The sequence below is a fragment of the Papaver somniferum genome, chromosome 3 (assembly GCF_003573695.1).
Source record: "Papaver somniferum cultivar HN1 chromosome 3, ASM357369v1, whole genome shotgun sequence".
Lineage (NCBI taxonomy): Eukaryota > Viridiplantae > Streptophyta > Magnoliopsida > Ranunculales > Papaveraceae > Papaver > Papaver somniferum.
This window is the reverse complement of record NC_039360.1, coordinates 156,774,303-156,789,516: the sequence shown is the minus strand read 5'-3', so window position 1 is coordinate 156,789,516 and position 15,214 is coordinate 156,774,303. Positions and strand designations below refer to the sequence as shown.

General features: G+C 39.3%; 1 long non-coding RNA gene across 1 annotated transcript; it reads left to right on the top strand.

The window, feature by feature from the left end:
• Window positions 1–10,144: 10,144 nt before the first annotated feature.
• LOC113357732 lies at window positions 10,145–12,586 on the top strand. Its single transcript, XR_003363898.1, has 2 exons — window positions 10,145–10,414; window positions 10,525–12,586. It is a non-coding gene; the product is annotated as an uncharacterized LOC113357732 (long non-coding RNA).
• Window positions 12,587–15,214: the final 2,628 nt, after the last annotated feature.

Genomic DNA, 15,214 nt, shown 5'->3' with positions numbered 1-15,214 from the left:
TCTAAGAAAACTGCTGCCAAAATTCTGCAATGTGGATTTTATTGGCCTACTTTGTTTCATGATACTCATGAGTTTTGTCTAAGTTGTGACAGGTGCCAAAAGATGGGAAGGATTACTAGGCGCAACATGATGCCGCTGAACTCCATATTGATAGTGGAAATATTTGATGTATGGGGAATAGACTTCATGGGACCTTTCCCATCTTCAAACGGTAATGTATATATCTTTTTAGCGGTTGATTATGTGTCTAAATGGTTTGAGGCCGTAGCTACCAAGACGAATGATCGCAACGTTGTGATCAAGTTCGTTAGAGAATGCATATTTTCTCGATTTGGTACCCCTAGAGCCATTATCAGTGATGGAGGGTCACATTTTTGCAATAGTTCCTTTAAAACTCTTTTAAGTAAGTACTCCATTACTCATAAAGTCTCTACACCATATCACCCCCAGACTTGTGGTCAAGTCGAAGTTTCTAACCGACAAATTAAGCAAATATTAGAGAAAACGGTGAATCCAAACCGTAAAGATAGGTCTGCACGATTATTGGATGCACTTTGGGCTTACCGAACTTCTTATAAGACACCTATTGGTATGTCACCGTATCGACTTGTCTATGGTAAGGCATGTCATTTACCGGTTGAGTTAGAACGTAAGGCCTATTGGGCCATTAAGACCTTTAATTTTGATTTGTCTACAGCTGGGTATCACCGTAAGCTTCAACTCAATGAGTTAGAAGAGATTAGGAATGATGCATATGAGAATGCAAAGCTTTACAAAGAGAAAACTAAAGTGTTTCATGATAAGTCGATTAGTCGCAAGTCATTTGAACCTGGGCAGAAAGTTCTCTTGTATAATTCTAGATTGTATTTATTTCCTGGTAAGTTAAAATCTCGTTGGACAGGCCCATACTATGTCAAAGAAGTTTTCCCTCATGGGGCTGTCGAACTTGAGAACAGAGAATCTGGTAATGTGTTTAAGGTTAATGGACAGCGAGTAAAACCATTTTTAGAACTCCTTAATGCCGAGGTGGAAACTGTTCTCCTCGAAGATCCAGTCTATCAAGACTAAAACTGTTTGGATTCTTCTTGTTGTATAATAGATTTTTTTTGTTCCTTTTTATGTTTTGTTTTCTTTTTGCAGGGAAACAAATGCCAATTGCTCCACGGGAGTCAACCCATTGGATTCTGCTTCGTGGGAGTCAACCCACCAGATTTGTTCCCATTTTCTTTATCTCTTGTTTTTATTTGTTTGTTTGTGAATTTTCGCATCTTAACTTATACATTGGATGACTCAATTACATTGAGGACAATGTATTGATTAAGTGTGGGGGAGTGGTTTTCACTTCAGTTCTTTTTATATAGGTTTTCTCTTTAAAAAAAATGGTTTATTTGAGCTATTGCATTTCAGGACCAGCTGTGGAGCGGGTCTATCCCCATCTCCTATTTTATCCGGCTGTAGAGCGGATTCCCCTTTCTCCTATTTTATCCGGCTGTTGAGTGGATTCCCCTTTCTCCCATTTTATCCGGCTGTAGAGCGGATTCCCCTTTTTCCTATTATATCCAGTTGTAGAGCGGATACCCCTGTCTCATATTTTATCCAGCTGTTGAGCGGATTTTGTTTTGTTTTGCTCGGGACTAGCAAAATGTAAGTGTGGGGGAATCTGATAAGCACGCAAGTGCGACACTTTTATACACACATTTATACTAGCTAGGTCTCGATATCTCGCTAATAACTATGTTTTAGAGCTTTTACAGGAATTATAAGTGAAATCCGTTCGCCCGGAAAACTAATGGCCTAGAAGCTAAATTGGTGCTTGCGACTTGCAATGCCAAAGGAGTCGGAGCTTGTGGGCTAGCAAGCCAACAATATATGGGCCGCATCACTTAAGCCAGGAGGTCGAACAAAGAAATGATGTCCTCTACCAAACGTGTAAGCTGCACAAGGGGGCTTAGAAAGTGAGACGCGTCCCATTTTTCCACCTCTTCGGTCTTATCAAAACAAGAAAAAGAAATGTTCATTTTTCTTTCTCATTTCAAGCTGGTAACAACAGAGAAAGGGAATTTGAGATCGAGCTTCATACTTGAATGGAATTCGTCATCATCCAAACAGCTACAACCAAACCAAGGTGGTATCTTCTCCGTTACCTCTCGCTAGATGGAGTTCAAGCTCTTCTCTCCAATTCATGAGCACCAGATCTTGAGGCAACATCAATGGATCTGTGTGAGACTGTTGTAGTGTTGGAATTTATACGCAGCAGCAACGACAACAGAGCTACAAGGTTCGTTATCGGCTGAAATTGGTTTTGACCTAACTTTTGGTCTTGATTAAATGGTGACTGTTTGGGGCGGTTCTGAGTTGTAAACGAAGATGAAATCATGAAGATGCAGATGAAGTGTCAAGACTGAAACTTGGTTACAGCAAAGCTAGGTCGTGATGTTTGTTCGCTGTGAACGGAGATTGGGTTCATTCCATGAGCTTGATCGATGGAGATTTGGGGGTTTCAACATCAGTTGATATTGGGTCTTAATTTAATGGTGATGGACAACGAAAACAAATGATTCTGTTGGTATTCGATTGAACGCAGAAAGGTGTTGCTGCCATGAATGTTATGATTATGAAAAACAGGTCAGTGGCCGGAGTTGGGAAACAGTTTAGTTAAGAAAGTACTGGTTGCTTGAGTCGAGTGGTGTCTAAAGATCCGATAAAACCAACTCTCTGTGATATGTGGTACTGTTAAGTGGTTTTGAATGGTGAAAAACACTTGCTGCTGTTAATTTAACGGAGTTGGAGAAGGTGTATATGTTGACTGAATTTGGAAGTCGTCGAGCTGGTGTAGTCGGTGGTGGCTGGAAGTGCAGGGAAAGCAGCTGTGGCGAAGCTTGGTTCAGCTGTTGTGATCAATGGCTAGCTCTGTGGTTGGATGTGAACTGAAAGTAGTCAGGGAATTTGGCTGAGTTGATTGCAAATTGTATAAGGCAGTCTCATATGGAACAAGGAGATGGATTCCAATTGAGTTTTTCTATGGAGCTCAGATCAGATCTAATCGAGCTGTAATAGCCAGAGGGTGACGAGACTGTGAATATTCTGAAGTACAACTGTAGCCGATATGTAGAGTGGTTGTTTGCGATTCTGCACTTGAATGTTCTCGACTGAGAACACACACAGCAGTAACAACTGGTGAAGACGGTGGTATTGCCTGATTGCAAGTGATGATGGTGGTTGGGTAACCTGTGGTGGTGTTTTGTAACATGGAGATGCTGGTGTTGGCTGCATCAGTTCAGTGGATCTGAAATGGTCGTGACCAGTGGTGCTGAGATGATTGGACTGAGCTGGTTGTTGGTGGTATTGGTCATGGCTGTGAACAAGGAGGTGTAGACAGTGGCCAGACTTACTGTTGGCCTGAAGTTCTATTTTTGGACTGGGCTTTGGTGTGTGCTGGCGTCCGTCACCAGAGGAGAGTTTGGATGGCTATTTAACCTGGCGTGAAGAGAAGAAAAGATACGCCGAATACAGGGAAGAAACTAGGGTTTGCATTTATCTTTAATTTTCGATGTGCATAACTTGATTTATTCCTGAATCATTTTCTATGGCTTTTAAGAAATCTATGTCTATCTAAACTCTTCATTAGGGTGAAAGATGAACTTGTAGTTTTGATTTATTTGTGTTCTAAAACAGGGGTTTTCAACAACTAAAGCTTAATGTCAATTGTTTGAGTTTCTCTTAGTGTTTTATTTTCTTTTCAACTTCTCATGTTCTATGCCATGTATAGTTTATTGTTAGGTTGATAGAAATACTCATTTAAACCTTATTATTGATTGATTTATGAACATCCCGAGACTATGTATGCCATGTATGCTTAGTACTAGGGACTTTCACCTTAGGTTGAGAACAAACAATCTTTTATGATAACTCTTCTCTAAAGATCATTAATGAAATATCTTCCGTGTGTGAGTAGCTAGGTTTGACACTTCATACGAGTAAACTCGAGACCTTTTGTTATAGAACACAAGTAAAGCCTAGCTTACAACAGATTCTGTAGCCCTAATAATTCTACATCTTTGATTACAATCTTCATTATTTTGCTTTGGTTCACTTTGTTAGTTTATAAGAATTCTGAAATCTCCATTTTGAAATATTCTTGACTCGAAAGTAACTAGTATTGATTGGAAATAGTGTTTGTCACTCCTCGTGGGAACGATCCCTATTTGCCACTATTCACATGTAGTGCACCGTATACTTGCGGTTAATTAAAGTCGGTTCTCCGATTCATCAAATTTTTTTGGCGGCGCTGCCGGGGAGTGGTTGCAAAACCTTCTCTAATTGATATTTAGACTTTCTAGTCAGTAGTTTTGGATTTAATTTTCTGTAGTTTTGCTTTGTTTTTAGTTTTTATTTTAGATTTTGTTAGTTGCTGTTTGGTTTGACCTTTTTAGGTACCTTTCTTAGTTATTTTGGACTGCGACATAGGAATTGGTAACGAGCTCAAAGAGAGTAAGTGCTTGATTTATTTGCAAAGTAAGTACGATTCAACTCTTTTGCTTGTGGTTAGTGTATGCGTGATTTTCCGGTTGGTTGGGATAGAAATAAATTTGCTATACTCATATACGATTCATGGATGGAGGATAGAACTCTCTATTTAGGCTGGAACCGATGATGAGGTGAAAACCCTCCAGTTAAGAGTTTGAGAGACTATATGTATCCAACTAGAGTCTCTCAACCTTCATGCATTGTTTTGCCTGCTACTACAACAACTTATGAGATTAGGACCAATACCATTCAGGCTCTTCCCAACTATTATGGTAAGGAGAACGAAAATCCTTACTATCACATTAGAGACTTTGAAGAATTGTGTGGTACGGTTAAAATTAAGAATTTGTCTGATGAATACCTTAGACTTAGGTTGTTTCCTTTCTCATTAAAGATAAGGAAAAATCTTGGCTAGATGCTTTGCCTCCTTCGTCAATTAGGACTTGGGAATACATGACAAAACTGTTTTTGAACAAGTTTTTCCCTAGGCATAAGACTTCTGCCATTCGTCAAAAATTAAATAGTTTTGTGCAACAACAGGGAGAATCTCTCTATGACTACTTAGAGATTCCATGATCTTTTGCTGCAGTGTCCACACCATGGATTTGATACTCCTAGGCTTACGTTGATTCTTTACGAAGGGTTAGATCATAAAACTATGACCACGGTAGAGTCACTTTGTGGTGGTAAGTTTCAGGAAAAAAGTGCTGATGAGGGGTATACATTCTTGCAAGAGGTAGCTGAAAAAACCCAAGAGTGGGATGCTAAGAACCAGTAAGGTCAATTGCTAATAGCAAAGGAGCGCACATAGTTGATATTCAATTTGACTCTGACGCTAAAATAGCTTCGCTGACAAGAAGGCTTGAGTCGCTAGAACATAGTTCTAAAGCTAAGCCTTTTGTCGAGTCTTCAGACCAAACCTTTTATGACGATGGTAGTGAGCAAGTCAATGCTCTCTATCAAGATAATCGTCGTAAATATGACCCTTATTCCAATACTTACAACCCAGGTGGCAAGACACCCTAACTTTTCATGGTCTAGAGGTCAGTATGAAGGTCAGTCTAATAATGCTAGTGGTTACACACAGAAACCTTCCATTCTAATGATTCTTCTAACCAAAGAATGCCTAGTATGGAAGAAAGTCTAAGTTTGTTTATGCAGGCTACTCAAAAGTCAATAACAAACTTAGAGCAGACCACTGCAAGGTCCATAGCAAATATAGAACGACAAGTAGGTCAGCTTGCTAGTCAAATGAATGATAGAGACAAGGGACAGTTCCCAAGTCAAACCATGCCTAACCCTAAGGGTTCTTTTGAGGTCAGCACATCTGATGCTAAATCCTCCGATCAAGTCCAAGCCGTTACTTCCTTAAGAAGCGCGATCATTGATAATCATGTTAGTAATCCTAAGGAAAATGAGCATGAAGGAACACACCAATTGTGACGCAGGTTACACCTTCGGCACAAAAAGAAACCAATGAACCTGAAAAATATGAATCTGAAAATACTTATGTTCCTCGTGCTCTATTTCCTCAACGGTTACTACCCCGTAAGGAAGGAGCTAGTTCTAGTGACATCTTAGAAGTTTTTAAACAAGTTAAGATTAACATTCCTCTTTTAGATGCCATTAAACAAATTCCTTTGTATGCTAAGTTCTTGAAAGATATGTGCACTGTGAAACGTAATTTGAATGTGCAGAAAAGAGCTTTTCTTGCTGAACAGGTGAGCTCTATCATTACGCAGAAAACGCCGCCTAAATACAAAGATCCTGGTTGTCCTACTATTGCTTGCACTATAGGAAAACACAAGATTGAGCATGCTTTATTAGATTTAGGCGCTAGTGTGAATCTCTTGCCATATTCTGTGTATGAACAACTAGGACTTGGTGACTTGAAACCCACTAATGTCACACTCCAATTGGCTGATAGGTCTATTAAAATTCCTAGAGGAGTGGTAGAAGATATTCTTGTGCAGGTTGATAGCTTTGTTTATCCTGTGGATTTTATTATTCTAGATACACAACCTGTGGCAGACCCTAGTGGTCAAATTCCTATTATTTTAGGACGACCTTTCTTAGCAACCGCTAATGCGATCATAAACTGTAGGAATGGTATTATGGAACTTACTTTTGGTAGTTGGAAAATGGAAGTGAATGTCTTTACTGTTGCACGTTCTCCTCCTGATTTTAATGACCATGAAACTGTTTGTATGATTGATGAAATTGTTCATGATACTTTCTTGCAGAATCATTTAGAAGATCCATTAGAAGCATGTTTAACTCATTTTGGGCAGGATATAACTGATGATAGTGTTATTTGTGAAGTCAATGCATTGTTAGACTCCACCCCACTGCTGGACACTAGTAAATGGAAGCCTAAAATTGAACCTCTTGTACTGTCCGAATCTCGACTAGTTCCATCAGTCGAGAAAGCTCCGACCTCGACTCTTAAGCCATTGCCCGACACTTTAAAATATGTTTACTTAGGCTCTGAAAACACTTTACCTGTCATTATTGCTTCTAATCTCACACTAGAACAAAAGTAAGTTGGTAGATGTCCTTAGAGAACATAGAACGGCTATAGGTTGGTCCATTGCAGATTTGAAAGGTATTAGTCCTAGCGATTGTATGCATCATATCTACTTAGAAGAGAACTCTAAAACATCTAGAGATGCAACGTAGGCTAAATCCTAACATGAAAGAGGTAGTAAGAGAGGGTTCTGAAACTGTTGGATGCAGGTATCATTTACCCGATATCCGACAGTACTTGGGTCAGCCCTGTTCAAGTTGTACCCAAGAAATCAGGAATTACCGTAGTCAAGAATGATTGTAATGAATTGATTCCCACTCGGCAGACCACCGGGTGGTGTATGCATTGACTATAGGAGATTGAACAAGGTCACGAGGAAAGATCATTTTCCTCTGCCATTCATTGACCAAATGCTTGAAAGGTTAGCCGGCCATAGTTACTATTGTTTCTTAGATGGTTACTCCGGCTATAACCCGATCCCTATTGCCCCTGAAGACCAAGAAAAGACCACTTTTACCTGTCCATTTGGGACATTTGCATATAGACGCATGCCATTTGGGTTGTGTAATGCACCCGCCACTTTCCAGCGTTGTATGTTAAGCATATTTTCTGACATGGTAGAAAGGTTTATTGAAGTTTTCATGGATGATTTTTCTGTGTTTGGATCTTCTTTCGATGAATGTCTCCATCATCTCACTCTTGTCCTAGTGAGATGCAAGGAGAAAAATCTTGTGTTGAATTGGGAGAAATGTAACTTCATGGTTCAGTCGGAATTGTGTTAGGTCACATTGTTTCTTCCAAGGGTATAGAAATAGACAAGGCTAAGGTTGATTTAATTTCTAAGTTGAGACCTCCACGTACAGTTACAAAGTTAGATCATTCTTAGGTCATGCAGGTTTTTACCGTCGTTTTTAAAGATTTTAGTAAGATCTCACGTCCTTTTGCAATCTTCTTGGTAAGGACGTTGCTTTTGTCTTTGATGAAACTTGTGTTGCGGCTTTTGAGAAGCTGAAATTGTTGTTAACTTCTGCCCCTATTATACAACCGCCTAATTGGAATCTTCCATTTGAGATTATGTGTGATGCTTCTAATTTTGCAGTTGGAGCTGTTTTAGGACAGCGCAAGGATAAAGCACAACATGTTTTTACTATGCTAGTAAGACATTGAATGATGCACAATTGAATTATACCACTACTGAAAAAGAACTTTTGTCGATTGTGTTTGCTTTAGAAAAGTTCATACCTTATCTTTTAGGGTCTAAGATCATTATATTCTCTGATCATGCCGCATTAAAGTACCTTCTTTATAAGAAGGATGCTAAACCTAGGTTGATTAGGTGGATATTATTGTTGTAGGAGTTTAACTTTGATATTCAGGACAAGAAGGGATCTGAGAACGTAGTGGCAGATCACCTTTATAGGATCATTTCAGAGTCTTCTAATGATGCCTTACCTTTGCATGAATCGTTTCCCGATGAACAATTGTTTGTTGTTTCGCAGTTACCTTGGTTTGCTGATATTGTTAATTATCTTGCTATTGGTCAAATTCCTGAGCATTGGTCGAAACAAGATAGAACTAAATTTTAGCTGAGGTTAAGCATTTTTTTTTTGGGATGATCCATATTTGTTCAAATATTGTCTTGATCAGATTATTCGCAGATGTGTGCCTAATGATGAAATTATGAGTGTTATCACTTTTTGTCATTCTTATGCTTGTGGTGGCCATTTTAGCTCTAAGAAAACTGCTGCCAAAATTCTGCAATGTGTATTTTATTGGCCTACTTTGTTTCATGATACTCATGAGTTTTGTCGAAGTTGTGACAGGTGCCAAAAGCTGGGAAGGATTACTAGGCGCAACATGATGCCGCTGAACTCCATATTGATAGTGGAAATATTTGATGTATGGGGAATAGACTTCATGGGACCTTTCCCATCTTCAAACGGTAATGTATATATCTTTTAGCGGTGATTATGTGTCTAAATGGGTTGAGGCCGTAGCTACCAAGACGAATGATCGCAACGTTGTGATCAAGTTCGTTAGAGAATGCATATTTTCTCGATTTGGTACCCCTAGAGCCATTATCAGTGATGGAGGGTCACATTTTTGCAATAGTTCCTTTAAAACTCTTTTAAGTAAGTACTCCATTACTCATAAAGTCTCTACACCATATCACCCCCAGACTTGTGGTCAAGTCGAAGTTTCTAACCGACAATTAAGCAAATATTAGAGAAAACGGTGAATCCAAACCGTAAAGATTGGTCTGCACGATTATTGGATGCACTTTGGGCTTACCGAACTGCTTATAAGACACCTATTGGTATGTCCCGTATCGACTTGTCTATGGTAAGGCATGTCATTTACCGGTTGAGTTAGAACATAAGGCCTATTGGGCCATTAAGACCTTTAATGTTGATTTGTCTACAGCTGGGATCACCGTAAGCTTCAACTCAATGAGTTAGAAGAGATTAGGAATGATGCATATGAGAATGCAAAGCTTTACAAAGAGAAAACTAAAGTGTTTCATGATAAGTCGATTAGTCGTAAGTCATTTGAACCTGGGCAGAAAGTTCTCTTGTATAATTCTAGATTGTTTATTTCCTGGTAAGTTAAATCTCGTTGGACAGGCCCATACTATGTCAAAGAAGTTTTCCCTCATGGGGCTGTCGAACTTGAGAACAGAGAATCTGGTAATGTGTTTAAGGTTAATGGACAGCGAGTAAAACCATTTTTAGAACTCCTTAATGCCGAGGTGGAAACTGTTCCTCGAAGATCCAGTCTATCAAGACTAAAACTGTTTGGATTCTTTGTTGTATATAGATTTTTTTTGTTCCTTTTTATGTTTTGTTTTCTTTTTGCAGGGAAACAAATGCCAATTGCTCATGGGAGTCAACCCATTGGATTCTGCTTCGTGGGAGTCAACCCACCAGATTTGTTCCCATTTTCTTTATCTCTTGTTTTTATTTGTTTGTTTGTGAATTTTCGCATCTTAACTTATACATTGGATGACTCAATTACATTGAGGACAATGTATTGATTAAGTGTGGGGGAGTGGTTTTCACTTCAGTTCTTTTTATATAGGTTTTTCTTTAAAAAAAATGGTTTATTTGAGCTATTGCATTTCAGGACCAGCTGTGGAGCGGGTCTATCCCCATCTCCTATTTTATCCGGCTGTAGAGCGGATTCCCCTTTCTCCTATTTTATCCGGCTGTTGAGTGGATTCCCCTTTCTCCCATTTTATCCGGCTGTAGAGCGGATTCCCCTTTTTCCTATTATATCCAGTTGTAGAGCGGATACCCCTGTCTCATATTTTATCCAGCTGTTGAGCGGATTTTGTTTTGTTTTGCTCGGGACTAGCAAAATGTAAGTGTGGGGGAATCTGATAAGCACGCAAGTGCGACACTTTTATACACACATTTATACTAGCTAGGTCTCGATATCTCGCTAATAACTATGTTTTAGAGCTTTTACAGGAATTATAAGTGAAATCCGTTCGCCCGGAAAACTAATGGCCTAGAAGCTAAATTGGTGCTTGCGACTTGCAATGCCAAAGGAGTCGGAGCTTGTGGGCTAGCAAGCCAACAATATATGGGCCGCATCACTTAAGCCAGGAGGTCGAACAAAGAAATGATGTCCTCTACCAAACGTGTAAGCTGCACAAGGGGGCTTAGAAAGTGAGACGCGTCCCATTTTTCCACCTCTTCGGTCTTATCAAAACAAGAAAAAGAAATGTTCATTTTTCTTTCTCATTTCAAGCTGGTAACAACAGAGAAAGGGAATTTGAGATCGAGCTTCATACTTGAATGGAATTCGTCATCATCCAAACAGCTACAACCAAACCAAGGTGGTATCTTCTCCGTTACCTCTCGCTAGATGGAGTTCAAGCTCTTCTCTCCAATTCATGAGCACCAGATCTTGAGGCAACATCAATGGATCTGTGTGAGACTGTTGTAGTGTTGGAATTTATACGCAGCAGCAACGACAACAGAGCTACAAGGTTCGTTATCGGCTGAAATTGGTTTTGACCTAACTTTTGGTCTTGATTAAATGGTGACTGTTTGGGGCGGTTCTGAGTTGTAAACGAAGATGAAATCATGAAGATGCAGATGAAGTGTCAAGACTGAAACTTGGTTACAGCAAAGCTAGGTCGTGATGTTTGTTCGCTGTGAACGGAGATTGGGTTCATTCCATGAGCTTGATCGATGGAGATTTGGGGGTTTCAACATCAGTTGATATTGGGTCTTAATTTAATGGTGATGGACAACGAAAACAAATGATTCTGTTGGTATTCGATTGAACGCAGAAAGGTGTTGCTGCCATGAATGTTATGATTATGAAAAACAGGTCAGTGGCCGGAGTTGGGAAACAGTTTAGTTAAGAAAGTACTGGTTGCTTGAGTCGAGTGGTGTCTAAAGATCCGATAAAACCAACTCTCTGTGATATGTGGTACTGTTAAGTGGTTTTGAATGGTGAAAAACACTTGCTGCTGCTGTTAATTTAACGGAGTTGGAGAAGGTGTATATGTTGACTGAATTTGGAAGTCGTCGAGCTGGTGTAGTCGGTGGTGGCTGGAAGTGCAGGGAAAGCAGCTGTGGCGAAGCTTGGTTCAGCTGTTGTGATCAATGGCTAGCTCTGTGGTTGGATGTGAACTGAAAGTAGTCAGGGAATTTGGCTGAGTTGATTGCAAATTGTATAAGGCAGTCTCATATGGAACAAGGAGATGGATTCCAATTGAGTTTTTCTATGGAGCTCAGATCAGATCTAATCGAGCTGTAATAGCCAGAGGGTGACGAGACTGTGAATATTCTGAAGTACAACTGTAGCCGATATGTAGAGTGGTTGTTTGCGATTCTGCACTTGAATGTTCTCGACTGAGAACACACACAGCAGTAACAACTGGTGAAGACGGTGGTATTGCCTGATTGCAAGTGATGATGGTGGTTGGGTAACCTGTGGTGGTGTTTTGTAACATGGAGATGCTGGTGTTGGCTGCATCAGTTCAGTGGATCTGAAATGGTCGTGACCAGTGGTGCTGAGATGATTGGACTGAGCTGGTTGTTGGTGGTATTGGTCATGGCTGTGAACAAGGAGGTGTAGACAGTGGCCAGACTTACTGTTGGCCTGAAGTTCTATTTTTGGACTGGGCTTTGGTGTGTGCTGGCGTCCGTCACCAGAGGAGAGTTTGGATGGCTATTTAACCTGGCGTGAAGAGAAGAAAAGATACGCCGAATACAGGGAAGAAACTAGGGTTTGCATTTATCTTTAATTTTCGATGTGCATAACTTGATTTATTCCTGAATCATTTTCTATGGCTTTTAAGAAATCTATGTCTATCTAAACTCTTCATTAGGGTGAAAGATGAACTTGTAGTTTTGATTTATTTGTGTTCTAAAACAGGGGTTTTCAACAACTAAAGCTTAATGTCAATTGTTTGAGTTTCTCTTAGTGTTTTATTTTCTTTTCAACTTCTCATGTTCTATGCCATGTATAGTTTATTGTTAGGTTGATAGAAATACTCATTTAAACCTTATTATTGATTGATTTATGAACATCCCGAGACTATGTATGCCATGTATGCTTAGTACTAGGGACTTTCACCTTAGGTTGAGAACAAACAATCTTTTATGATAACTCTTCTCTAAAGATCATTAATGAAATATCTTCCGTGTGTGAGTAGCTAGGTTTGACACTTCATACGAGTAAACTCGAGACCTTTTGTTATAGAACACAAGTAAAGCCTAGCTTACAACAGATTCTGTAGCCCTAATAATTCTACATCTTTGATTACAATCTTCATTATTTTGCTTTGGTTCACTTTGTTAGTTTATAAGAATTCTGAAATCTCCATTTTGAAATATTCTTGACTCGAAAGTAACTAGTATTGATTGGAAATAGTGTTTGTCACTCCTCGTGGGAACGATCCCTATTTGCCACTATTCACATGTAGTGCACCGTATACTTGCGGTTAATTAAAGTCGGTTCTCCGATTCATCAAATTTTTTTGGCGGCGCTGCCGGGGAGTGGTTGCAAAACCTTCTCTAATTGATATTTAGACTTTCTAGTCAGTAGTTTTGGATTTAATTTTCTGTAGTTATTGCTTTGTTTTTAGTTTTTATTTTAGATTTTTGTTAGTTCTTTTTGCTGATTTGGTTTGACCTTTTTTAGGTACCTTTCTTAGTTATTTTGGACTGCGACATAGGAATTGGTAACGAGCTCAAAGAGAGTAAGTGCTTGATTTATTTGCAAAGTAAGTACGATTCAACTCTTTGCTTGTGGTTAGTGTATGCGTGATTTTCCGGTTGGTTGGGATAGAAATAAATTTGCTCATCTATTTATGGCTGGAACCGATGATGAGGGTGAAAACCCTCCAGTTAAGAGTTTGAGAGACTATATGTATCCAACTAGATTCTCTCAACCTTCATGCATTGTTTTGCCTGCTACTACAACAACTTATGAGATTAGGACCAATACCATTCAGGCTCTTCCCAACTATTATGGTAAGGAGAACGAAAATCCTTACTATCACATTAGAGACTTTGAAGAATTGTGTGGTACGGTTAAAATTAAGAATTTGTCTGATGAATACCTTAGACTTAGGTTGTTTCCTTTCTCATTAAAAGATAAGGAAAAATCTTGGCTAGATGCTTTGCCTCCTTCGTCAATTAGGACTTGGGAATACATGACAAAACTGTTTTTGAACAAGTTTTTCCCTAGGCATAAGACTTTTGCCATTCGTCAAAAATTAAATAGTTTTGTGCAACAACAGGGAGAATCTCTCTATGACTACTGAGAGAGATTCCATGATCTTTTGTTGCAGTGTCCACACCATGGATTTGATACTCCTAGGCTTACTTTGATTCTTTACAAAGGGTTAGATCATAAAACTATGACCACGGTAGAGTCACTTTGTGGTGGTAAGTTTCAGGAAAAAAGTGCTGATGAGGGGTATACATTCTTGCAAGAGGTAGCTGAAAAAACCCAAGAGTGGGATGCTAATGAACCAGTAAGGTCAATTGCTAATAGCAAAGGAGCGCACATAGTTGATATTCAATTTGACTCTGACGCTAAAATAGCTTCGCTGACAAGAAGGCTTGAGTCGCTAGAACATAGTTCTAAAGCTAAGCCTTTTGTCGAGTCTTCAGACCAAACCTTTTATGACGATGGTAGTGAGCAAGTCAATGCTCTCTATCAAGATAATCGTCGTAAATATGACCCTTGTTCCAATACTTACAACCCAAGGTGGCCAAGACACCCTAACTTTTCATGGTCTAGAGGTCAGTATGAAGGTCAGTCTAATAATGCTAGTGGTTACACACAGAAACCTTCCATTCCTAATGATTCTTCTAACCAAAGAATGCCTAGTATGGAAGAAAGTCTAAGTTTGTTTATGCAGGCTACTCAAAAGTCAATAACAACTTAGAGCAGACCACTGCAAGGTCCATAGAAAATAAAACGACAAGTAGGTCAGCTTGCTAGTCAAATGAATGATAGAGACAAGGGACAGTTCCCAAGTCAAACCATGCCTAACCCTAAGGGTTCTTTTGAGGTCAGCACATCTGATGCTAAATCCTCCGATCAAGTCCAAGCCGTTACTTCCTTAAGAAGCGACGGATCATTGATAATCATGTTAGTAATCCTAAGGAAAATGAGCATGAAAGGAACACACCCAATTGTGACGCAGGTTACACTTCGGCACAAAAAGAAACCAATGAACCTGAAAAAGATGAATCTGAAAATACTTATGTTCCTCGTGCTCCATTTCCTCAACGGTTACTACCCCGTAAGAAAGGAGCTAGTTCTAGTGACATCTTAGAAGTTTTTAAACAAGTTAATATTAACATTCCTCTTCTAGATGCCATTAAACAAATTCTTTGTATGCTAAGTTCTTGAAAGATATGTGCACTGTGAAACGTAATTTGAATGTGCAGAAAAGAGCTTTTCTTGCTGAACAGGTGAGCTCTATCATTACGCAGAAAACGCCGCCTAAATACAAAGATCCTGGTTGTCCTACTATTGCTTGCACTATAGGAAAACACAAGATTGCATGCTTTATTAGATTTAGGCGCTAGTGTGAATCTTTGCCATATTCTGTGCATGAACAACTAGGACTTGGTGACTTGAAACCCACTAATGTCACACTCCAATTGGCTGATAGGTCTATTA